The sequence below is a fragment of the Prinia subflava genome, chromosome 4, assembly GCF_021018805.1.
Source record: "Prinia subflava isolate CZ2003 ecotype Zambia chromosome 4, Cam_Psub_1.2, whole genome shotgun sequence".
Taxonomy (NCBI): domain Eukaryota; kingdom Metazoa; phylum Chordata; class Aves; order Passeriformes; family Cisticolidae; genus Prinia; species Prinia subflava.
In genome coordinates this window covers 39418088-39443236 of record NC_086250.1, presented here as the reverse complement: position 1 = coordinate 39443236, position 25149 = coordinate 39418088, and the positions used below count along the sequence as shown (strand labels likewise).

General features: G+C 41.8%; 1 long non-coding RNA gene across 1 annotated transcript in view; it reads left to right on the top strand.

Moving 5' to 3' along the window:
* LOC134550145 (uncharacterized) overlaps nt 1-24928 on the top strand; it is a 62569-nt gene extending 37641 nt beyond the window's left edge. The window contains exons 2-3 of the long non-coding RNA XR_010080259.1: nt 21914-22032; nt 24793-24928. This is a non-coding gene — a long non-coding RNA (uncharacterized LOC134550145). The remainder of the gene's footprint in view (nt 1-21913; nt 22033-24792) is intronic.
* The last annotated feature ends 221 nt before the right edge of the window (nt 24929-25149 follow it).

The window sequence follows — 25149 nt, the reverse complement described above, 5'->3', positions numbered from 1 at the left end:
AGCGTGTTAGCCCAGATTAATACATTCAGCTGACTTAAAGCAGCTCTTTTCAGCACCAGTGGATGTATCTCTGCACAGTAATTCTACTGTGCTCTGCAATCTGATTTTGCATGGAGTCAGCTCAGGTCTGAAAGGAAGATCAAATTAATTGTCACTCTGTCTTGGCTCTGTGTGTTCCAAGCTAGTTATTGCTGTCTTCTGCACATCGGTCTGGGGCAGAGTTATCAGTCCAGGTACAGTGCAGTGCAGTGGGGGTACTCAAAGTGGTTCTGCACCTCAATAAAGAAGCCAGGCCGGGGCTCACTCTGTTTGCTCTGTTACATGGAGACACTCCAACGTTGCTGCTGGGAGCAGTCTGTATCTGCCAGGGTTGCTGGCTCCCTGCCATCCGTGCTGGACCGTGGCTCCCTGGGGCCCACACTCCCTCCTGCCTCCCGCTGCGGGAGATGTGCCATCCCCAGACCCTGGAGAGAGCAGAACTGACAGCTGCTGTAAACTGAGGCAGCACATTTGACACCAGCTCACACCGAAACCGTTTGCACCAGAGGGACTAGCACAATGCCTGGATGTCACAAGACCCTCAGTACATTTTCACTGGTTCTAGAAAGAAAGAAAGGGTAAGAAAGAGAAAAGCTGGTTATTAATATCCTCATCAGTAATGACTCACTACACCAGAAAAGAGAACAAAGCTGTCACGTCACAGGCAGCTTTAAAATAATTTATAAATAAGTGGTCAGGAAATTTATCATGCCACAAGTCTCGCTTAACTTGGCACCATTCCTCTTTTCACACACAATTGTTTTTTAATGGCCTCACAGACAGGCAATTGTGGCCCAGTGCCTGTCCTCGCAACTGCCAACCTTTGCTAGATATTAGGGTGCTCTTCTGGACAGGATTGGAGGAAGAGACAGCTCCTTTCTCTTCTTGAAATGCTTCTCTTTCAGCACCAGATCCTATTTTTCATCTAAAAGGCAGCCCACTCTTCCTACTAAAAATGCTTTTAGCTCTAATTATAGGTAGGGTTGCAAACTTGGAGATAGGTTCACTGGTAGATTTGGACTCCTTTGCAGTCCTTTAACAGGTCAGCAGAGGGGTACACCAAGTTCATTTATCCAGGGGAACCAGGACAACACTATGACCCTAATCTGTGGAATTATTATGTAAAGAATGTTGTCCACTACTTTTTCTGAGTCCCCTTCAGAGCCTCCCTGGGGATATTTGGCAGGGAAATTGCACATAGAGAAGAAACTCAGTCAAGTTAAGAAGGACCAAGACAAAGAACAACAAGAAACATCAAGTTTCAGCTTGCAAGAGAAATAGAAGTTAATATTAAAAGAGTCTGTAAGATGTTTGATGGCAAGAGGGCAGTTAGAAGAAAATTGAGTTCATCACCCAACAAGCAGATAGTCTGCAGAAGAATGGACCACGAATGGAGCGAAAAATTAAAATATCCATCAGTCTTCATTAATCATGATTTGAGGACAAATAAAACCATCAGAAAAAAGAGGAAGCACTTGGATTTGAAAAGCTTAGCGTAATTAGCTTCTTTGAGCTTGTGTTGTCCTGACAATGTTCACCTCCAGGCCCTCAGAGTGCTTGGAGAAGGCATTTCCACAGCACCCTAGTACAGCTCTGAAGATACTCAGTGGCAGAATCTCTTGCATACTCATCCTCACCTCTGCCCCCTGTACAGCCTTCCCTTAGGTATGATCTACAAATTGGACTGATGATGTACCTTGGGTTGAAATAATCCTTTAAAGATGAAGAGGGAGAGCATTATTTTCTAACTGACAAAGCTACAGTACAATTTTACTTACACAGATGGGGATCAGGGGTCAGTGGTGGTTTCAGGACTAGGAAAAGTGATGAAGAGAGGATGGAGAGAGATAAGGAAGGGATTAGGTGCAGTGGTGGTAGGAGGCAGAAATTTCTCACACCACTTTGTGTCAAACCTGACATGGTAAAGCACAGGGTAGTTTCAGAGGAATAAACATTATCCTTGAAAAGCTGTGGTGGACAGAATTGGTTGCTGCAACTGGAAAGTAGAAAAATTATTCTATACACTTAGAATTCACAAAGAGAAAAGAAAATCTGCACAAACTGTAGATCAACCATTCTAGATTTACCTTCAAGGGCAAAAGAAGGAATGAAGTACTGATAAGCACAAAGAAGTCACAATGAATTTACATTTTTCAAGAATTAAACAACCCAAGTGACTGTATTTTTTTCAGACGTTATCAAAAGTCTGATGAAAAGGATAAAAGCAAAAGATGTCTGATAGTATGAGTGCAGTACTTCCCGTGGTATTTTTAAAAGCAGGCTATAGTAACACATTCTTGGAGAAGCTGGAAGGTTGCTGCTCAAATTTTTGAAAATCCACTCTCAAGAAATAATTGGCAAAGGTTTCATGTCAAGCTAGAAAAGCAGATCACATGAGGGCCCAGAGGTCTGTCCGTGGTCCAGGGCACATCAGTATTTTCTACAGTGTTTGAGAGGCTGTAAAAAGGTGAAGGTTATGAGTAGGTAGCTGGTGCAGAGCCAGGAGGAGCTGCAAGCAATTTGAAGGCAAGCCTTGGACTTTAATATAAGCATGACAAATGGCAGAAATTGTGTCGAAAAGTAGGAAGCAATCCTATAAGAAGTGCAAAGTCAGATGAGCATGTGTCAGAGATGTTTTATGCAGAGGTGAGTTGACTGGGGTCTTCAGGAATGTCCCGATGATGTACCAGCATCCTGCACAGGTCCTTCTTTTCAGTAAGAAGATATTTTTGTATGGACAAAAAACAAAGGAAATGGAAAAACAGTATGCAAATTTCAGTGCTTGCTTGAGCTGTGTCTGATCCTAGCAACTACAGACAATCTCTTTGAGAACACCTAGTAATAGTGCCTAAACAGAGCAAATTGTAAGAGAGACAGGAAGTGTGTCTTGCACCATTTGAAAGTGACTTGTGTTTTGCCGTGTAAATCCACAAAAAATTTGGCCCAAAGCATTTAGCATGGATTAACTCCAACTGTACTAGCAAACAGGCACTCCAAGGATAGAGAAAGAAAAACAGATAAACCAGTTTTGTTCCATATATTCCAGTAAAACATGAAGGGATTAGGAAATTATTAGAGTAAGGTCATGTAAAGGGCATTCTGTGTCATGAACATGACTTTTCTGGATCAATTCTGTACCATAAAAATAGATTGGGCAAGTAAAGTCAGAGATAAAAAAATTGACCAAGTTTTCTCCTCTGCTGCACCTAAAATACATAAAGTACTACTTTCATTATTCATGGCAGAAGGACAAACACTTGCACAACAGGCTGGGGAGAGGAGTGTTCCAGGTGCTGTACAGACCCTTCCTAGGGATGGTCCTACCCCGTACCTATTACAGCTGATGCAGAAGATAGAAACAAGCTGACCAGTATGAAAATGAGCCTGCCTAAGGGCAAGGCCCGAAACATTAGCCAGGTCTTCAGACCTTTTCTGGTTTTGTTTCACCCATTGATGGATTGCTTTGGACTAATGGAGATATAGGTTGTCATTGAATTCAGAGCACACTGGTATGTAGGTCCCTGCACCACTCAAACCTCTGCTGACTGGTGTTACAAGTGACATCAACCACAGAAAGACCCATAAAATGATCATGTAGGAGTAAGGCACATCCACTCACAAAGAAAGGGGACGCAGCTCCCACCCCATTGTCCCGGTCTTGCTGGTTCACCCACTCACCGGTGCTGTGCACAGGGCCAGCACAGGCCCCACAGGGGCTCCGGGGCACCGAGTCCTTCTCAGGCACTCAACTCACTTGCAGACAGTTTCTGATCTCCTGCATTTTCCTAGCTTAATTCTAGCTTGTAGACTTAAATACCATATAACAAATTACATTGTCAAAGCAGACTGAGAAGAAATGAATCTTTCCAGCCTCATTCGGCTAGTACAGAATAAATAATGTGATATTTCTCAGTCCATTGCACAGGGAACAGACAATGCCAACTGATTCCTTCTCCCTAATTGAGAAGAAATGGACAGTTAATGCACCTGGGAAGGAAATGGAGAGGTCTGGCATTTCCAGTGCTGCAGATGAAAGTCTCTGAAAACTCTTTTGCTTGGCGAAGTGTCAGAAAGCATCCTTCCTCTTTTGATTGCAGCAAAAAGAGAGCATTTCTAAGCAGACCTTAAACATTTTACATGTTATGCTGGATGACTGCAGCAAAGAAGAGGAGCCTAGATGTCAAAGCAAACCAGTTAATCACTAGGGTTAATTAGACCCCTGCAGTTATGAATGTCTACAGGTTGCACATTATTCTTCTCATTTCAATGAGAATTGAGCACATCACTAGCAGAGGAATATTTGTGTTTTGGATTTTCCTTCACCACTGGCTGCAATAGAAAAGAAAATTAAAATGTGGCTACTAATGTCCATGAGACTGGAAGTTGGCTGCCTTGAGTGGACTGCTGATATTCTGCCTGCTACATCTCCTGATTGCTATTAACTACCAGTGCTTTCAAAATGGGCTTATTTCTTAGGGTCCAGTTATAGTAGCTCTCTCTGCTGCCCCCTTCTTCCAAGGATATTGGGAGGTAGGAGCCAGGGGAACCAGGTGGGATGCAGGTGCTGCTGCCCTGGTCCTTACTGCTGGGTCAGCACCTCTGGGAGAGATGTCTGGGAGGATGTCCAGGAGGAGAGCTGTCCAAACAGCATCTCATACAGGACTGAGAACAGGCTTTCCACTTGTGATGGACAACCATTGCACAGCTCATCGACCATATATCACATCTTCTCTGACATTACTTTTATACCCTGGATGCTGCAGTGTAAATGAAGGGCGACCTAAGATTAAATGTCTGTCTTTCTGGACATGTGTTTTTGCAAGAGACATGACATTGCCAGGCTGTTATTTCACAGTTCTTCAGAATCAGAAAAAGTTCTGTGATAGGGCTGAGACCTACAGTCTTCACTTTCTCAGTGTCTACCAAGTTAGAAATATAACAAGTCCAGAATATTAGCTCTATGGTCCTGTAATTTCAAGACATAAGAGATAAGGACGATATAATTTTTTTTACAAGTGAACTGAATTATTAATGAAAACTAAAAACTTTAGAATGGTAGAAGTTAGAAAGAACTTTTAGCTACTGATAAACACAAATGTCTGTGGAAAGGAGTATTAATAATGTACAGTGTGGGTGTATTGGAGACAGAAATGTGAAATAAATCCTGTGCTGATATTGTGCTGCTCAGCAGAGTGCTCTAACCCAATGTGCTTAGTGCCTGTGTTCTCACAGCTAGCAAAAACACTTTCAAAGCTGTCCATACTGGGAAGGAATGTGCATCTGTAAGTGCCAGCCACTGGTGCACCCTGTCAGTCATGTTCCTGGGGTCTGTCTTTGCTGAGCTGCAGTTCACACAAGGCCGAGGACGGGAGGAGGAGGCTCTCAGTTCACTTTGCCTTGCCAGAACTCAGTCTGATCTGATCCTTGTATTAAAAATAACCTGTGGCTGTCTCCAGCTTGTGCCTGCCGTCTCTACAGTCTGTTTTGGAAGGAGGACTTGGAGTGTGCCAGCAGAGCCAGAGCCAAAGCACACTGTCAGTGTTTGACATGGGAGCCATCTAAAGTCTGGCAAATGTTACTTTGGGCTTTCAGCATCTAGGAACACAAGCTTGGCCGTGGCAGCAACACCACTGCGGCCAGGGAGCATGGCTCTCACCAAGCTAGCCTCTGGGGGTTTGGCTGCTGCGCTCCTTGCCCCTTCTCCGAGGGTGGGCTCTGAGGGGTGAGCGTTAGGCAGGGCCCGTGACTCCACGGGTGCGTCGGCCTGGCCCGCGCAGGCCCACAGAGGGGCACTGTGCTGTGTGGGGTGCAGTGCCAGCACGGCACTCAGCACAGGCAAACAGGCCCACCTGAAAGAAGTTCCTTGGCTTTAGTGATAAATGATTCAGTTTTGCCTGTCTCTGACAGAGGGGGATGGCTGACCCATGTCAGCTTTTAATATCCCTTTATTATGTCTTACTTTCAGTGCAGTTGAAACACACAAATGTCTGTTCACCCTTCCACTTCTCCCCAGGTTCATGATATTCTGACAAGTTCTGGACTGCCCACCCATTGTCTGTAACCACCTTTACAAAGGAAGGAACTGCCTCAGGGGGCATTTCTGTGCACTGTGAGGCATGTATGGGTTGTAATGGAGCGTGGTGAGGAATGGGAATTCTTCTTGGCACCTTCCACTGGCCAGGACCACCAGCTCCAACCCTCCTGGGCATCTCAGGGGGAACCTGATTGACTGCTCCTGCCAATACTGCTGCTCTCTGGGGAAAAGCCCGTTTGACAAAAATGTTGGTTATTGTTTTATTCACAAAACCATGCCAGTCTTGAAACATATTCCCTGAAAGAATTTGGTTTTTAAATGAAAAAAATATATTTAAATGAAAAAAAAGGAATTAAGTTCAAACTATTTGTATCTTGTTGTGGCTTCTCATATTCCAGCTAAATGTAAGACTTTGTATTGCTATTTCTATATTATTTATTGATATCAGAATTACTACTGCATAATTCAATATTCTATTATAATGTAATAACTAAGTCTAAATATCTGAATAATTTACTGCTGACTTCAGTTATTTAAAATTATTGTAATCAGCTGCTGTTTTACATGGAATAAAACAACCTGCTTTACATAGCATAGTGTTTTCCAATACATAAAGACAACATGAAAATTCTATGAAAATTTGACTAACAAAATCAGAATGGCTTATTTGCATTTTTTCTTTAAAATCTTGTTCAGTTATAATATGCATGAAACATCTAATATGAAAAATAAAATAAATTATTCCACTCAGAACTAACCAGGAATTATCCATAATGATTTTTTTAAGTCTTGCACATTAATAAACCATCTCCAAGTTATTAAACATATAAAAATTTCATTAGAAGGTTAAAAGGCATATGTGTGTGTGTGTGTGTGTGTGTGTGTGTGTGTGCTTTTCAGAAGGAATACTTCAATTTGCTGGGGTGCAAACCCCAGCTTATGGCAGCTGGCAGATTTCCAGTGTGTGTTTGTCCTATGGATCTTCTCCAATGCCAAATAGGAGCAGTGCCCAGAATTTATTTACTTGAATTTCAAGCTTAACACCAATATAAACAGCTAAATTAGAGAGTGAGGAGGGCTTTGCAGGTACACCCAAGGGCTGGGGCTTTAAAGAAATTTGTGAAGACTCTAAGGCGTATTTTGATAATGAGCACAAAATGCAGACAAAAGTTAAATATAAAGTGAATGTTGTACACCTGCACTTGGCAGAAAAAAACAGGAAAAACCAGGAAAAACACAAATGCAATTGACACCCAACTTTGGAGTCTGTTCTCTTAGAAAACCTACAGCTTATAAAAAAAATTATGGAGTCAGTTCTAGAAGGCAAAGTTTGAAATGTGATTCCTCTTCTTCAAAATTAACCTGTTTAATATTTGATTAGAAAAAAAATACAGTGGCCAACTTTGAGAAGTTTGCTTCACTTACAGCCATAATTAAGGATGATATTATTTTGGCCTTGTATATTTATGTGCAAGTGTGTGCTTGTTTATATGCCTTCAACACAGAGGTAGAGGGGGAAATACAGCTTACAGACTTACACTGCTTTAGGGGCACTATGTTTTGTGCACTAAACCCTGTGAAAATGTAAACATAAACAACATTGGTCAGACCTAAGTAATATAATAAATGGAAAAGAAGAAACAAATTTGGTCATGAAGCTGAGTTCAGAAGACTCTACAGAACAGGCCACTTCAGGAAAGGTTTGAAGTGATGCTGAGCCAAACTTCATGCTCTTCAACCCATCTGGGAAGGAGGCTCTAGGAAACAGGCACAAAAAGCAAAGATAAATTATGTAGCAATCCTCTTTGTTATATGGAAGAAAAGAGAAAAATATCAGCAAGCTCACATCCTTTGCAAGGTATTCAGTGTTTTAAGGATTAGTATGAACCTAAGAAACATGAAAGATGAAGCCATCTTTTATCAAAACCTGTTCTCAGTTTCTGTGAAGCAATGAATCAATTAGTGATTTTGTGTGCTGATGAGGAAACATGCATAGTTTTGATATAAAATGATAATAACCTCACATTTGATGGTTTGAAACAGGCCAAGTTCTCATGACCAGATAATTTTAAAAAAACCATATTGAGTACAACCCAGTTTTAATCAAAAGGCCTCTAATTCAGGTGTGTTTTCTTCATTGAGTGTCATTTCCTCTGTCATATAGTTCTCACTCCTCCTTGGTAGTTATTAGACATCTAACAAAAAGGTGTGTTGTGAAAAACCTCAAAAATCTGCAAGGGAATAAGAGCCATAGGCTTATTTGTGTGTGGTCCTAGGATGACAGCTTGTTTGTCCTGCCTCATGTCTGCAAGCCACAAGCACCAGTTCTGCCTATGCAGAAATAAAGAGCTTTTCTTCTCACCAAGCCAGTTTTTCTTCTTATCTCCTTTTTGCTCTGACTTCACACTGACTAAAACCCATGGGAAAATCATGTCAGCACTAAAAAAAAAGGTCAGCTGCAACACTGACTCCAGCAGTGACCAGCTAGAGCTCTGTAAGGACTCATGCCAGCAGTGGGAGGGGAGAGGAGTACAGCCTCCCCTGTCATCACCCCTCTGTCACCAGTAGCTTCAGCCAGTCTTGTTGAGTTTATTATGACCTTGATGAACGTCCTTCTTCGACTTCATCTAAGTACTTTTAACATTGACATCTTGTGGCAATCGCTCTGTGCTCAAAATTAAAGTCAGCAAGAGGACATGTTACTCACATTTCTTCTAGGGGGAGCGAGAAGATGTGTCTGAATATTTTTCAGCTTCAAAATAAATTAACAAGCTATAGGATGTTTATGTTTCAAGCAACTTTTCCAGTGGAAAGACAATTTGGAAGTAAAGCTTTCATGAAAAGTTGTAGGCATCCCTGCCATAAAAATACCATTGTGAGTGTACACTCTGACACAGTCAAATGAATTTTTCTGAATTTAAGCTCACTATTCTACCTTAGATGACACAGGAGATGTATGCTCTGCCTCTTAACAGGAAGTTCTTAATATACAGTAGCACAGTAAAGTGAAGTGCAGATCTTAGCAGCCTTTAATTAACCTGCTGACCACTATGAACTCATTTGTATATTCCTCATGATTATAAATTACACTGAAACTGAAAGCAGAAAAATCAAATGAGTAAAATGAACGCTTTGCAGAGATACGAAGGGCAAAATGACCTGTGAGGGCTAATTTATTTTGAGTAGTCTATGTTGCTTTGAAAAGTCCTGAGCAAATTATTCAGCAGAGTTATCTGAGGAAACTGCGCACCAGAAGAGGTGCCTTGTCCAGTCTTTACAATTTATCTTCTGCCTGTCTCTGCTCCTCATGACATCACAGAAAATCACAGGATCATTAGGTTGGAAGAGACCTCCAGAATCATCAAGCCCAACCCAACCCTAACCTCAACTAAACCATGGCACCAAGTGCCACATCTGATCTTTCCTTAAACACATCCAGAGATGGTGAATCCACCACCTCCCCAGGCAGACCATTCCAGTACTTTATCACCGTTTCTGTAAAAAACTTTTTCCTAATATCCAGCCTATATTTCCCTTGGCACAGCTTGAGACTGTGTCAAAGAAATATAAAATGGACAGATGAAGACATTAAAAGAAATGGTAATTCAGAGAGACCATGCAAGAAGACCAGAAGAGGGTTTGCCACAAGAATAGGCCTTGATGTTTTTCCTGAAGTGAGGCATCACGGTGGAGCAGGCACTCAAAGAGCCTTTTTGAAGTCTTGACACACAAGTCAGGATGTTTCAGTTTTATCTAGACTGTAATCTCATCCTTATCATAGTGTCTAGTCTAGAGAAAAGATACCATCAGTGTCAGATAAAACCTACCTTTAGCCAAAGTAACCACCGTTTTTGCATTACTGCTTTTGCTTTTACCATCCTTTTCTCCCATTCAGCCATAGACCTTCATGTCCCACTTCCACCTGGCTTAGGACAGCTCCTCTGCAGAGGAGCTTTTTGCAGTGCTGAATCTGTGGGGTGTCCAGCCCTACATGGCCTGTGAACTCTACCACCTTTTCCCAAGGGAGTGAAGAGCTCTGTAACTGCAGGCAGGACCATGCAAGTGAAGGGTTTGGGTCAAGCTGCACAAGAGTTTGCAAAGAAGTCCTCAGAACTTCTGCCTGGAACCTGAGTCTGAAGAACTTCTGCTGGATTTCATCTGTGAATTTTGGGATTTAAAGAGATAAGCATGCTCTAAGGAAGATCTACCTCTATCAGATCATAGCAGAGGTTGAAATTTCAGCTGAAGCGGTCTGTTGCTCTCATATACACTTTGACCAGATCTTCCTTGATAAGGAATCTTTTGTGGATCACTTTAATTAAATGGGCGGTCACACAGAAGCGGGCATATTTTAATGCAGGCTGATTCCTAATGTTAATATAGAGACAAGTATGTCAGAGTGAGCAAGCCACTGGTCTATATTCGGCTACAAGATTGGGCAAGTTGTCTGTAGGCAAGAGGTTAATGTCAGCACAGTTCTTAGGAAAGACTGACTCTTAAAATATCATATCTGAATGTATGGTCAGGCCCTTTGCCAAGAGGAATTGGGTTGCACATGCTGCAGCTTTGGTTCCTTGGTGCTCTAGCAGGATGATCTATACACATATACATTTCCAAATCCAGGACAGCCTTTTTATCTTTAAATGGCAGTGAGTGCCAGTGAATTTTCCCCCAGCAATTGTACACCCTCTGGGTGAACATGCTGTATTCCATAGGGGTCAAACACCTAGGAGGAAAATTCCTGATTAATAAAAGCCACAGCTAGTTCTCGTATCTCCTCTGCACAGCAGCCTACAAAGGTGTTCCACCTAAGTGCTTATTCTGCAAGAATCCAGATTCACAGCACTCTATGTGTAAGGTTTTTTTTATGTAATTTGAAGACTAAGATCCTGGTATCTTCAGGCAGTTGGCTGAGGTACTTGACACAGCAGCAATACCTGCCTTGGGTCCCTCTGTGACAAGGAGAGAGCTGACCCACTCCATGCTGATTAGGATCTTATTTGCAAATATCATCCCACTTACACAAGAAAAAATGTGTGAATGTGTGTTTCTGTGGGTGTTCAAAGAGGTGGATGTAAGTGTATTCACGTCCTTACTGTTTTACAGGATCATTTGATCCTGTCTGAAAATGCAGGCTAAAGTATTTAAAAGCAAAGAGAATAATCTGTGGAGAGGAATACAGTATCCTGCTAAAAATGTTATATGTCTGGTCTGGGAATACTTACATTCTAAAGGGGCTATAAATGAATACTTAACCACTTTAGTGCTGTGATGACCCTCACATGGTCTTGGGACGTGCTGCATGGTATTCTTTAGTTGCTACTCCACTGAAAATAATGGGAGTGTGCATAACAGAGCCAGCCTGGAGCAAAGAATTGCCTCCAGGAACTACCAGACTGTCCTGATATAATGTGCTGATGATTTCAAAACAATGTAATTCTACTATCCTAGATGCAATAAATGCTATTTATGAATTCCAAATCAAAAACACATGTAGGTTGGGTCCCACATTTTAATACCTGGAATAGTACTGCTGTTGCTATACAAACCATAAATCATTTTTGTAAGAAGGAGGGAAATATATATCAGTTAGCACATAAATCATTTTAGGGTAGTAATGCTGCATGACATAAAAAAATATTACCTAATATAAATTTTTAACCAAAAGTGCAAAGTTTAGCTATTCCAATTCATTATATTTCTTATTGGAAACTATTTGGACAATCCCTGCATATTTTCTTTGCCCTTGTGGGCATTTCTAATTTTAGCATGAATGATCATTCATCTAAGAATTCATGCCTGAAATGAAATGATTCACCATTTTTTGTTCTTTTCCAGTAAATGTTTGTTACCCAGTCACAGGAGGGAAAGCACAGAGTTACTATGCAGCTCCTCACACAGCACAAATAGTCAGTAGTAGCAAGAAGCATTGATCCAGTTCTGGAGATGAACTGAATCAGTTCAAGGTAATATCAGATATAAATCCCTCTTCTTTCCTTTTGTGCTCCACCAGAGAAACAATCATTCCCAAATAAGAACAATTCATTTCTTACCAAGAGCATCTCAGCTTTACTGCTGAGCTTACCTGAGCTGGTGGCAGGACAAGACATCCTGGTAGAAGGATAAGGCTCTCCCTCCCCAGATTGTGAGGAAGCATAGCTAGAGGGAGGCACTTCAGGCTGTCCTGCCTGTGTTTCAGTGGTTCTGTACTTCCCTTTACTGGTCAGGTGCCATTGGTTTTGGCTTGCATCTTACTTCCAACACCAAAGGAAAAACAGGAATTTCAAATGCAGAAAAATACAAAAACCAAATCAGGGCTTTTAATGAAGGTTCAAGTGGTCATGCTCAAGACTGAGTGTGTGCCAGGCTGTACTAAAACAAAGTACCACAGCCATGTCCTTGTGTTCCCCAGCATTGCTCCAGCACTATTTCCCATCAAATAGTACCTGGGCTGACACCTGTCTCCCTATCCTTTATAGTTCAGCAAACCTGACAGTGACAGTGTCCCACTATCATGAGAGAATTCAGAAACCTGAATTCATAGCATACTGTGTGATGTATTGTATTACCCGTTAGCTTCAACACTACAAGAACAAGTGCAAAGCAGAGGTCAGTCTGCAGCCATCAAAGTGGAGCAGTTGGGAAAAGTGTGTTTATAAACTCATCTCAAATCGGGTGAGTTCCAATTCCTAGAGCATTTGGTATGAAGGTCATTTTCTCTACCTGATATACTGAGCTTATCCCATTTTCCCCAGAATAAAATCATCTGTCTGGACCCTGTTGAGCAAACCATGCATGCATGTCTTCTACAGACCAGGGCTAGTACAGAAAAAAAAAAAAAAAAAAGAAAAAAAAATCACAGGAAAAAATCACAGGAAAAAATACTCTGGATTCTAAAGTCCCTAATTTTGGAGAAAAGTAATGTTTGCATGTTGAATGAGAAATAAAAAACAGGACGAGTAAATTATTCAGGATTTAAGTGCAGTATTGGAATCATTGTTAATTCTGCTACTGCCCAAAAAACCCACCTGCAATTAAAAGTCAATGAAGAAAGACAAGATACAGCTCACACTGTGGTTGACACTGTGGCAGCCCAGTCCCCTGATCTTGGATGGAGCCTCCCATGTCATGTAAAAAATGATACACTCAAATAAATGGCCTTTGTCACTGTGGTTCAAAATAACTGGGGTTGTTTTCAATGCAGCCAGTTCTGCTCCTTTGGAGCTGTGTCTGGGGTGGTTACAGATTCCCAAGTTCCTCTGCTGCCACATGAGGCTGCTGTGTAAGTGCTCCCTTGTGGCTTTGCTGCTGAGTGGGTGGGTGATGCTCAGGAGCACTCATGTTACTTTTGGTCCATCTTTACTGCTTCCAGAAGGACAGTTTTCATGGCCAGATGGTCAGCTTTTCCAGCTGTTGAAATGTTTTTGGAAGGACCGTCAATCGGGACAAAGCTGTGTCACCGGGGATAGACGCTGACCTCTGCAGGCGGAGGGTGGTTTGGCTCAAGGACTGCACTCTCCCAGCCAGAAGGCTGCTGCGAGGTGAATTCTGTGACAGCTCTCATTGACCCTCATCGCTCAGTCTAATCATCCTGCTCAAGTCCAGGCATTACACTGGAGTGCAGGACAGCAGAATCAGAGCCTAGCAAGGCCTGGTATTTTGAACCCCGACAAAACAGCAGCTAACTTATTTGCTGATCATTACCGTGTCATCAACATCCTCATTTCCTAAGAAATTGATTGTGATGCCCTGGCTGGCATCAAGAAGCATCTTACACCACAGAAGCCAAACCCCTTGAATTTGAGCTGCAACGCCAAAACCCAGTTTAGCATGACAGTACTCTCATCACAGCTTGTGAATGGAGGGAAAGCCAGTTCTGGGAGTTGCCTTTACTGCCTCAAAACAGGCATGCAGTGCCATGTGAAATCTCATCTACCCTCCCATTGCAGCCCCAGGGGTAGAGAGGTTTCCTAGAAGTCCTGTGTCACATCTGCTAACCTCATGCAGTGTTCTGGGTGCTAGAACGTGCCTTGAATAGCACTAGGTATACAGGCAGCTGAACCTGCTTCTGGTGGGCAGCCGTCTGACTTTGTGCTAGTGGAAGGATTTAGGTATATGAGCAGAGGTTTCTAGTTCTGCTGTATAAACCCCAGTCCCCACATGGCAGAGGGCACAGATCCTGAAAATCCTCTGTCAGATCCACTGGTCTCATTGAGAGTCACTGCACCCTGTGTATTCCAGATGATAATTCCTTCCTGCAACCAAACCATCCAGCTCTGCTAGGTGGGAAGACAGCCCGGACACACAGTGCCCAGACAGACTCCTACATACAAGCAGGTTCCTTTATTTGGAGTTGAATTCCACTCCTGGTTTACCAGAGGTGAGTTCTATTAAGTGTTTTCCAACATGAATGCCTTTGGGTCTGCTTCTCAGATTGAGCCAAATTAGCATGGGACACAAGAGGCTCTTCAAGGAGCTGTGCCTTTAGACACCTAGTTAGCCATTTAGTTAGCTATTTTAAAATATATCAGTACATAATTGAAAATTGCAGCCTTATAGGGGCAAGGTATAAATGCTCACCTGCCTGATTATGAAATCATTAACTATTTTATTGTTCTTTGTCACCTTTGTTTTTTCTCTGGAAGTAATAGGCATTTTTCCTGTTAGAAGCAATCACAAACTAGTTTTAGACTGAAATAGCATACTGGTAATTGATTAAAATCAAAATTTTTAAACTCTTTCTTCATTCCACTGTAATATGAAATTGAAGAAAAGCATACAGCCCAATTAGATTAAGCTCCCACAATCAGCATAAAATGTCCTTAAAGGATGCTGACACCAAAAAACCTGATTCCAGCCCCTTGTGCCCTTTTGTTCCTGCATCAGTGTCCCTTTAGCTGTGGCATGAGTTGAGTCAGGAAATTATGATCTGGAAAGAGTTTTGCTGTGTTTTATACCTGGTTAGTTTTCAACCAGATGTGGCTCAGCCAGGCACTTCACAGAACTAAATGATGGCACATGAAAAACATGGGAACAACTGAATAAATTAAGTCTTTTATGAAACTACAATCTGGAAAAGTATCTAACAAATTTTGAATTTATGGTCTGGGGAAATGAGTGCGTCTTGCAGCACTTGGACTAGGTAAATGTAGTTGTGCATTTTTGTACTCGAGCAGGTGTTTCTATATAAGGAAGTGAAGCTAGAATTTTCTATAGCTTGCTCGCTGTAATTGGCTCAGTACTAGGACAGACACAGTGATAGGACTTTAGAAGTGCTCTTCAAAGTCTAGTGTCTATCTCATTGGGCTAAGAGCTAAAAAAGCTCACTTAAACTATCGAGTACTAAAGGGCTTGCATAAGGGTACACGAGGCTTTTTGAGAGTGCCTTAGCCTGTGTAACTTTGCTTAGTACACAGTGCTCGGCTTATCTCTTTTTATTTTGTAACGTTTATTATTTTGCTGTTATTAAAACTTTATTTTACAAAGCATATCTTAGGAAGCCGTCTCGCTATTTTATTAAGCCATTTCTCTGCTAGCTAGACTCTCAGAGTTAAAATCTATTAATAGCTTAAATGCTAAAGCCTTTGTTTTCTCTGCAAAGCAGCAGTGACTGATCAGCAATCACTCTCACGTGCTGATCTTGCAAGCCTAACAGTCTTTTTCCCACTGCTGAGTGAGTCCCAGATGGTTCATAGAGCTATTTGTCCTACATACTTATAAGGATCCATTATGTGGATAGCTGACTCGTGCAGCAAAAGATTTTCCAACCCAGAATATTCCCTCCCAGTGCTCTGTGCTATGGTTTTCAGGCATGCACGCAATATTTAAATTTATATATTTATTATTTATTATGGAGTCATTCTTTGAAAAAGACTCCATTGCATGAAGAAAAAAGAGCACGTTTAATGCTGCAATCAGAACATAGAGAGGATTTGAGGATTGAGATCATTCAACTGCCACAGGGCCAGAAAACTTGCAGCTGAGATTGTCATAAACCAAACACCTGCCTAGTTTATTTCTGAATGTTCATGCCAGTGATGCTGATCTTGTAGATCAAAAAAGCAGGCTGCAGACCTGAAGAAAAAATGCACGAGTGTCTAATGGTTTGTAGGGCAGGGAGAGATCACGGGAAAAACTTATGTTTGGGCTGAGGGAAAAGTAAAGCTTTTTTATTTTGCAAGTAGTCCAGCAGTTTATATAGTTGATAGCCTTATCTTACAGATTTTTTTTGAAAGACCAGTGGAATGGTAATATGAGTTTTCTAAGGCAGGAACAACTGCCCTCCTTTAGAAATACTTCTGCCAAGTCTCAAGTTGCCAGTTTTACCTCCCAACTCAGTGGTGGGTAGAACCTGTAACTGCATAGCAGGATGGCAGCAAGGCCAGAAATGTCCTCCTCCAGCAAGTCAGCTCACCTCACCCCACGTCCCCTCTCTTCATTCCCCCTAAGCTAGCAGGCAGGCTGAACTACCCTGCACTGGGCAGTGTTTCCTTGGAGACCTCTCTGCACTCCACATGTGCACAACAAAGGCAGGTGACGGTCAGCTGCCTACACAGCTCCTCTCCAAAGGCTCCTCATTCTCAAAATACACCTTAGATTTGATTTTCTCATGCTGGTTCATGGGGTATTCGAAGCTGGGAGGGATCTGTAAAAGAAGCATAGCAGGTGTGACCGGATTCTTTTTCACCCAGCATATGTGTTACATACCCACAAGCCCAGCCAGAGCATCTCTGCCTGCCAACACAGACTGGATGGCCCCCTTGGCATGACACATCTTCATAGGGGGCAGTCCCAGAGACAACTAACAGCAGCTTCACTTGTCTGCAGCTGGCTCACACATCTGACCTGGCCAGAGAACGGCACAGATGTGGCTGGAAACAGCACATTCATGGAGTGCAGAATCTGTGGCAAAAGCATCATATATATGCTCAACACATGCAGAGCACCTATAGGAAAGCGTGTGTGTTATAGTAGCATAAAATGTTGTAAACAATCTCCATATAGGATAAATAAACTAGGTGGCATTCCTGACACTAAGCCTGGTTACTGTGTTCTACTCCTTGCAGAATGGTTTTCACCACAGCAAAGGTGGCTCAGACATAATTTGGAAATGTAACACAGTCAGTTTTCACTCCCTGAATCACAGAAACCTCCATCACCCCATGCAAGCATTTAGAAAGAGGCACCATGACCCCTCTTGATGTGCATAAGTCACAGGCCCAGCCAACATAAGAACATTATAAGGAAAATATGCACTGCAGCAGGTGCAGCTACTGCCTAACAATGGTTTTTTCATCTCCTTTGATGAGCACATTCACTGTTTACTGAACTTTATACTGGCTCTCAGAGTCAGTATATAAAACTGGCAAGCTTTCTGGCTTGTCACACCTTGGAATTACACAGAAATCCTGAACTCCCTCAAATCCATTTAAACTCCCTATTAGCACAGTACTTCTGCTTAGACTGGTTTGGGGATTTTTAGAAAAAGATACAAAAACACAAAACAACAATAAAATTCGCTTTGCCATGGCTCCAACAGTTTCACAGTCACTTGACACCTGCTTTCATAAATCAGCTTACAGTCCTGCCAAGATGAGCTTCTTCAAAATACCCTTTTATTACCTCACAGGGCACTAGCTTTTTGCCATTGCAGACTCAAATCAAGCCTATGCTTCCTGGAACAGCTTGTACTCCATCCTCTCTTCTACTTCCAAAATAGAGACTTGTTTTAAAAACACTGTGCTGGTTCAGACTGCAGCTCCTGGAAAAGCATGTAGAGGAGAAAAGGTGAGAAGCAGCTGAGCAAAAATGAGTGTAGCAGAAGGATGCAATCTAGTTCCTTAGGTGGAAGGGAGTCATCATACCCAGAAATCCTAGGCTAAGAGGAGGGAGCAGTCCTTCAGAGAATACCTTAGTGATAAGATTGGTGTGCACCAAACACATCTGGAGTGAGACGTGCTTCGGCCAACAAGGCATGGATAGGGTTCCAGACCATCAGATGCGTTCTTCAGTCAGCACAAGAAGAGGATTAGGAGCATTACTGAGCCCCTTTGTGATACACTCAGATGGCTCACTGGAACCTGGTCCTAATTGAGGAGCTCTATAGACATTCAAAATTAATCTCTTTTATCAAACTCCTCATGCAGTGCTTGGGGCATACTGAGAAAAGACTAGTTCAGCCCATTCAATAACACCAGTCCACGCCTGTTGTTTGCAGAGAGTTAATTTCCCTTGATTATCCTTTGATCTGACTTTTAAATACCCTGGTAACAACCTGCCTGTGAGGCACAATGGAGTCACCAGCAACCATAGTTAACTTTGGACATTTTGGCCTTGCTGCTGTGGAGCAGGCTACTAGCAACAGCTTAGCTTGAGGTGGCAGTGTGCTTCTGACATGCACAGATTTTGTACTTTTTCTTTTCTTAATTGAGGACCGGAAGACTAGAATATCTACATTTAGTCATCTTCATGTGAGCTGGGTACCTATGGTCCCCATAATGGAGATCTTATCAATCCAGTCAGCCCAGCCATGACATTAGGAGTCTAGTTCTTGGCAGACCGAATGATTTCCTAGAATCCCTTGACTATATTCGGAAGTTAAATAACCTTGGACACGGCCTGCTTGCTGACGATGCTGAGTGCCAAACTGGATGCTTCAGGATGTTATTTCAGGTCTCGATCTGCTGTACTAGGAGGTCCTCTGTTGCATCTGCCACCTCCTTGTAGGTGTCTCAGATTTCCTGTAGCATCTCAAGCAACTTGAGAAGTCTCTGTGGAGGCGATTGAATCACCCTTTGAGCTCGTGTGTTGACATCTCCGTGCAAACACTTCAGTGCAGGTAGTCCAGCTCTGAGCTGAATCTTACATGAGGCAGCTGTGTGGCAGGTAACACAGCCAGTCTTCACAAGAAGACTTTGCTGCACCTCGCCATACTGGTGTGTGGTGGGAGAGCCATCCCCCACTGCACTACACTCAGCCTGCAGCTCAGCATTTTTGTCCCTGCATGCTTTCTGCTCAATAGGGAAGTTCTTCCTCTTTTGTCCTGTTCAAAAACCTTGCCCATGGAGTTTTGGGCCTTTCTGCTGGTCCAGGTGAGAGGGGTGTATTGTAGATGACCCCAGACTAGCCTTGCATACTGGGCTGATTTGGTCTTTAGTGGTGCTCATATCGATGATGCTATTAAGTGTTGTGACCTTTGGTAGGAAATGGAAATGTTTTTCCAGTGGTTGACAATCATCTCACTGCTGATACTGCACCTCTATGCTTTGACTGTTTTACCAAAAATGCTTGGGCCCCTACCACACTCCCCCAGTCCCCTCCCTTCCTCCTGTAGCTCTGCAGGAGTTGTGCTGACAGCATTTTCTGAAAATGTCTACACCCAGCATCCCCCCCAAAGGGGAATTTCCCGAGACAAAGAAGAAACCACAGTAGGAGGATCTGCTCAGGGCTGGTCAGAAGAAAAATGTAATTCTTGGGCTCTTCTCTCACTCTACTTGGTCACACTGTTTCATTCAATGAAATATTAGGAAAAAGGTGTTGCAGAGAGAATATTTTAGAAGAAAAATAAAAGGTCAAGAATATAGGAAATGGCCAATTTAGAATGAGGAAACTGTTGAATAATTGCATTCCTGAAAGATTTCACTAAATGCTAGGTAAAACTCCAGCACCAGAGAGGGGGTGTAAACATGAATGGGATTGGTGAGTTTAAGTCAAGTTACCATCTTTTTGATACATTTATAAAAGTGATGGATCAATGGACAACCATCAAATCTCCAGGTTTTTGCCAACCACCATGCAGCCTCACCATGACAGCTCTTTTTTTCCTGACAATCTCATTAAAAGCTGCATGTTAACATGCTTCCAAAGATGTGCTGCCAGGGCCTCCTCTAGCTTCTCAGGCAATAAGTGGATTGTGTCTCATGAGCCAGCAGTGCCAGCAAGCTCAGTCCCTGCAGATGGCTGAAGGGAGGAACTCTCAGCACCCGCAACCCACACTGGTACAAGTAACCCACAGTGCCAGTACAGGAGGTGAGCCCTGGGAAGAGTGATGCTGTGGGGCAGTGTCACGCCTCCCTCTGCAGTGCTGAGCCAGGCAGTGCCTTGTGGCACACCAAAATGTCCAGGCAGATGATGCACTCATGTGAGGCTTGGCACCTGGCACTTGTACCCGCTACATGATGCAACACAGGCAGGAATGCCTTCTCCACTGTTGCACAAAAATACCCTGCATTAACAGCACCTTCTTCTATGTTATTCCATCACAGTGCTTCTCAGAGTATTTTGTTTGGTTTTGTTGTCATTGATTTAAAATGCAGAAAAAGGAAAATGAAGTAGATTTTTGCTCACTAACAGTCCAGACAAAGCAAGTTTTTTTAAAAAAATCAATTTAAATAACCAAGCTATGGCTTGTTCAGAATGAGACCAAATATATAAAATATATAATTACTGTCATATCTAACTGGTTTTTGGAACTTGAATAAAATCAAAGAAAAAATAAAATTATTGCTAGCATTGTTTTTATCCAATTGACTGCCCAGAAGCCTGAAGTGCTTGAAGAGGATGTAAACAAAAGAGCTGGATAGGAACTTTTCAATTAAATGTTTTGCATCAAAAAATGCTGTTTCATTGAAACCATAACTATTCAAAGAAATGTAACAGTAGTCTTGCTAACTTTTGTAATTAACATCTTAGGGTTCAGAGTTGTATTTCTGATTAAGATGGAGAAAGAGACTGATAATCAGACTGATAATCTTGATGCACAAGACTGAGCATCACCTGAGTTTGATTCCTCTCACCAGGTGAATAAATGCATCCTTGCCTTAATAAACACGTTTTCTCTTTTCCCTGATTTTTTTTTTTTCCCTGAAAAATTTCATCAGCCTTTTGGTCATCAGTGTGACTAAAATAACTGTTAACATCTCAAAATGTTTTGCAAGGTAGAATTCATATTTCCAGCAAGTCCAACTAACAGCCAAATGCATGAGTCTTCTCAGGACATCTGTTCAACTCCCATTCCATAAAGCCTATGAGAGATTAAAATAAAAGCATGCACTGAAGAAATTACCACAGTGAATATCAATATGGGTTCTTGAAACAAGTCTGTGTTACTCAGAGTTTGTTTTTGGAAATGTCTAAAACTCACCTTCGTCAAGCAGTTCCCCAGTGGTGGTTCTGGGCAGAAAATCCAAAGTAATCTCTTCAGGGCATTCAAGTATGAGATACACCAGACTTGGGAGTCACAAAGTATCCACTGTAGCACACAAGCTGTTAGCAAGCAGCAAACTCCAGGGGATCTTGCTGATTCTAGGAAGAAAGTGTCACTGATGGGAGCTGGGTACTGAATATCCAGTCACCAGAGCCTGGTACCCTTGGCACTCAAAGTAATTCCATCACCACCATGCTCATTTTAAAAGAGTTTGAGGACACACTTGACTGTGCATCTTTCCTCATTAACTTTGTAGGTTCTATTCTCTCTTCCTAAAGAAATAAAATAAGAAAACATACACAACAAAAGTGAGAGGTTTAAGATACCAAAACCTTGTATAATTCTTAAGCCAGTTACTTGTAGTTTCATGATCTGACAAATACCTTTTTTCCCAGAGTGGGAATCCTGACTTAGGAAGTTCTGTGACTGGGGTGCTACAGATTTTGAAGACCACTGGAGAACAAGTCTGACTCTTACAAACACAGTGATATTTTCAGAGAGTACAGCAGCTTTATCTATTATCAAAACAACAGAGCTTTGTTAAGTTTTAGTGAAGTTTCTTAGTTTACATTTACAAGGATGTTGTGTTTTCTGCAACTGAGAAGGTTTGACCCAACACTCCTCTATTGCCTTAGGTCAGCTCTTGCCTAAGAAGAGCCGAATGGCACATCTCTGCAGAACCCCGGTCATGGAGGATCTACCGACAGCAAATTAGCCATCAGTTTAATGCAAGCATGTCAGTGGAGGTAGGCAGGTAAGCGGAATATCGTGATTGATGGTCACAATGGCTGGTGATGGACTGGGGAGACCCAACACTGACATGTGACATCCGGCCATTATCCATCATAGCTCTGACTGCTGTCCTCTGATTACTCAGGCACTGAATTATTGAGCAGACCTAATTCATGGCAAGCTGCCACTTGTGTCCCTGGGAAGGGCGAATATAATAAGAAGCAAATGCCTCAACTACAATTTTGTACTGTCTCCAAGTCTCTCCCATTGTGCTTCCCTGCTGGGTAAGAAAAGGCAGAGGGGAGGTTTATCTGCATGGTGAATGGCTTTTCTTGGCAGTGACAGGTATTCAGAGGCAGTAAGACCTGCTGTCATCAAAGAATCAGCACCAAAAAATATCAAGCCTGTGAAAAGGCAGCACCTTTGAAAATGAGAAGGCATACTTAAAAATTTGGCAGGATTAAACCCTCCATTATAGTCCTCTCTTTACGTCCCAAAATGCTCAGACAATGAACATGAACTTCTGGGACTATAACTAAATGTAAATCATCTGCAAAAGCATGCTCCAGTCATATAATTTATTTGCATGTGCGTCAATGTGAAAACTGGCGCATGGCCCATTTATGTTCATAGTCCAATTCTGTGCCACAGAGAGCCAGAATCTATGATTTTCAGTCCAAAGGTGTTGCTGACATTTAAACATTCATTTTCACTACAAAATCAAAAAGTGAAGTTCAGGCTTTCAAGGTGTCCCCCGTAGAAGATCACGATTTGACAGCAACACAAGGTGGAGGAGGCAATGCTGGGCAATGGAGCTACCCAGGGGGCATGAAGCAGCACTTGCTTCCAGCTCCAAGCCACACATCTGGCACTGCCACCATGCCAGGGACTCAGAGGAGGTTGGAACTGCAAACTCAGTGCCAGGGAGGGAAGCACAGCCATGCTGCACCATCCCACACCCTGACTCCTGCCTTTGGGTTTTTTCCAGTTAATTGAATCAAGCATGATCAGGAGTAAATGTGATCAGATAAGTGATTCATATTCACCTGATCTTTTAAGAGAGGGTGAAGTAAAACTCTATCAAATTTATGTAAGTTAACTACCAATAGGGTGATACTGTCTCTGAGTCAGCACTGAAACAAATATTTATCTCTGTTATTTCTTGCTATAAAATTGATTCCATTGTGGTTCCTTTTCATAAAAAGTGCCTATGAATTTGCTTTGCACAAGAAAGGAAGCAATAGCAAAACCAGCTACAGACTATGAAGTAACACTTTTGTATCAAAAATAGTGAAAAAAACCCCTTTCCTTCTATTCAAGATGCTTCCAATTATCTTAAAAAATGAGATTTCTGAAAGGTGCAAACTCTGCCTTGTATCAATATCAACAATATTGATACAATGCCATTAAAGTCAGTGAGATTACATGTTTGGATGATGACAGAATACAGCCCTGCATGTCTATTGCATTTGTCAAACACATTCCAAAGGAAAAGAAGTGTATAAACAAATGCAGCCTCTGTAAGTATCGGTATTTTTACTGAATGTTTGTATATGGTTTAAATAAGTTCATATAAAAGTAGATTTCTGGCTTTTTCCTTCAAGTGGTCTTTCACACTTTATAAATTTACATGACCTGGCCTTATGTCCCAGGCTATGACCTGGTAACTTCAGCAAAATACATGAAGAAAACTCCTGTAAAATTTCAGTGATACAACTGTCTCATTAACTGTTTGGGAAGAAAAGCTTATTGTATTTTGATTAATTGTCTCTGACAGACTAATCTAGGAGCATGAATAGATTCTATTATAGACTATTAACTCCATAACAGTCCTGGGGCTGGGAGTGTTTCCAGGAGGCAGGTCTCCTTTTGATCCTACCAGACCTTAATGATATTGTTTGTATGAACATTAGCAGTGGCATTTTTTAAAATTTAATATTAATTGAATCCTCATTTCTTCATTATTTCCTATATACTGTGCTTTTCCATGAGATACATGACATGAGATACTCCCATGCCAACAAATGCCTAGGGAAATATCTTCACCTTGTAAGCTGTAAAATAGATTCCACCATCCAGTTAATTTATGGCAGCAATTTGGAAGTCTGCTGAGCCAGACACAGCCAGCAGGCAATGGATGCATTGTTGTTAAATATGAGCAACATGTGACAGTAATATCAAATTAATTTTTGAGGCAAAATGGATGAAAATTGTAATAACCAATAGTAAAGAAGTGAAGGAAATGGTGCTTTACATATTTGCAGAAGTTCATTTCTGTGGTTGTCTTATATGCATTAATTGATTATTCCTAATTTTATTAAGTGATTGAAGCAGAGATGGCACAAATAGAGATGCCTAACTATTGAATGTACCAGGGCTGAAGTCCTTGGCTTGGAGTTGACCAGAGGGATAGGATAACCCTGATAACAACTCCATTTAGCAGAAACGCCTTCAAGGAGATGAGGCAGATTGTTGAAGTTGCAGGTGTCATTTTGTGAGGCTGCTAACTCACACAAAACCACAAACTGTCAGGTCTGTGCCAGGCTTCACCTTGAATAATCCTGTGCAAAGGCTGGATCTTTGCAAAGTGCTGGCTGGGGTTTTCTAACACACTATCCCAGCTGGGGAATATAGAGATTACAATATACAGGAAAGAGAGAGTTGCTGCAGATGGGTCTGACAAAAAATGAACATCACTTTAATTAGAATTTTCTATAGGAAACATTGCCTTTTGATGAAAAACTCCATTTAAAATGTTAAAAAAGCTATTTGTTGTTTTTAGCAGCTGGTAATGACTGTTCCTCACCAAAAACTGCTGAAAATTTGGGGACTTTCTAGCATCACCGTTTCAAGGAAAAACAACAGTGTTCCAAAAAAGGATGTATTTTTTAAAAGACTTCATTTAAATAAAGTTCCAGTTTATCTTCAAAAAATAATGCTTTTGCAGGAAATTTTTTGGTCTTTTTGCGAAGAATAAATCTCACTGGAAGTTGTCAGAGTAAATCCCCCAAGTCATTTCCAGCAAACCCCTACAAAATATTTTTAGGAACTGGAAACCCCATAAAAATCACTCCACATCATTCTCTAAATATTTGTAAAGTTTTCTGTGTGTCAACCTTTTGAAAGCCCTACAAAGAGC